Here is a 2,003-nt window from a genome sequence, read left to right on the forward strand (position 1 = left end):
GACCAGGCCGGCCTCGAACTCACAGAGATCCGCCTGCCTCTGCCTCCCGAGTGCTGGGATTAAAGGCGTGCGCCACCACCGCCCGGCCACACCCTACTTTTTATATGGGTGCTGGGGATTTGATCTCAGATCCTCATGCTAGGATGGCAAGCACTCCTCCCCACTGAGCCCTCTCCTTAGTCTCAGACCCAATCACCATGGGTCTAGCTAGGGGCACATGTCAGAGACTTCAGGGGAAGGGGCCAGAGAGGACCCTTCCGTGAACTAGGAATAGAGGCAAGCTGTCTCCTGTTCTCAGCTCAGAGTTATTTCTCTCACAACCACTCTTTGCCATCGTAAAGCTTTATTATCAGCTTGACTTGGGGAATAAAGGAAAAAGTCAAGATCCGTAGTTCATAGACACCAAGGAAGTTGTAGTCATGGAGAAAAGACTCAAGGTGTTGGCAGAGACCGCTCCTTCGTTTCATGGCCGCCCAGACTCAAAATATTCACACAGAAACTGTATTAATTAAATCAGGGCTGTGGTGGTGGAAACGGGAATCCCAGAAGCTTACTTGCCAGCTAGTCAAGGCTAGCTAGTAAGCGTCCAGTCCACGAGAGACCCTGCTTCAAGGGAAGTGGATGGTTCCTGAAGATGACATCTGAGGCTGTCCTCTGGACCTCATCCACACATGCACACATGTGTGTGCACAACCCTTCCACATATGTATACTCATGCACTAAACATGAAAAATGTGTGGCTAAAAATACATGGCATTGTTGACCTGTCAATCTTTAAATATGGGAAGAAGTCAGAGTAGACCAGTCTTAGGACTCTCGGAGTTGCTCAGAAAACTTAACAAAATAGCTTAATCAACATGAGGAATTTACTGGCTTAAGTGACTGTCAAATCCTGGAAGACAGTATGTGTTGTGGGAGGTCCTCCCATTCCTCCAGCCTATAGCTGCTGAGATACCAGCCCATTGGGGCGTGGTCTCTCTCCCTTTAAAAAAGCAGCCACTTCCCTCTCCTCTCTCTCTTCACTTCCTGCTCCGCCGGCGACTAGACTCCCTTCCTGGTTGCGTAGAGGGCTGTTGTCTGGGATGGTTATCTGTAAGTTTTTTCCCCTTTAAATAAATATCACCCTATTAATCATAATTCTAAACTGGTATGGCATTGTTTGTGACTTACACCTTCAAGTATGTCTTGGATTAGGGAATCATGGCATCAGCTTTTCCACACCCACATGTTGGTTCTAAGTTCAGTGTGTAAATGAACATCTTCATGCCTTTGGTGGGGTGAGTGGGTCTGTTCTGGATGACCGGGTACCTTCCATGATCGAAGTCCATTATTACTCCATCCTTTCTTCCTTAGCAAGGATAACTATAAATGAGACATTTTAGTAAGTTAATACCTGAACAATTTGACAGGATAATCGTTACAATCTGAAGGGAAGCACTCTCAGAAGTGAGAGAGGAAATTGGCACAGCTAAGCCCAGGTCACAGGAACAAATCAGATCCACTTGGGGCAAACCAGGATGAGTGACAGCAGTGCAGAAGTAAAGGAATTAAGGGAGAGAAAGTGCATGCACCCGAGAGAGACAGAGATAGACAGACAGAGACACATACACAGAGAATTTGGGGATGGAAAAGAGATAACATGTATCAGTTAATATTAAAAAAATCATCTTACTCCATATAATTAAGATATAGCAACACTACATAATTTCCCAGATCTTTTATTTGTAAATGACATGGGTTTTAATGTAGTTTTAAAAATACTGTTTTAACATTCTGGGTATCACATTATGACTCATTTTTATTTTATATACATGAAAGACCCTACAGACCCCCTCCTCAAAACCCGCAGCTAGCATGTTCCCAGGGGAACATCCTGTTTGCTTTAAAATAAAAAAAAAATTCTCCGGATCAGCAGCCAGCCTGCTCTCGTAAGAACATCCCATGTGATTGAGGAAGCAGAATGTCTTTGAGATAGGAAGATTGCAAGGCAGGATGTCAATAAG

The sequence above is a fragment of the Microtus ochrogaster genome, chromosome 8 (genome assembly GCF_000317375.1).
Source record: "Microtus ochrogaster isolate Prairie Vole_2 chromosome 8, MicOch1.0, whole genome shotgun sequence".
In the NCBI taxonomy this organism is placed as follows: domain Eukaryota; kingdom Metazoa; phylum Chordata; class Mammalia; order Rodentia; family Cricetidae; genus Microtus; species Microtus ochrogaster.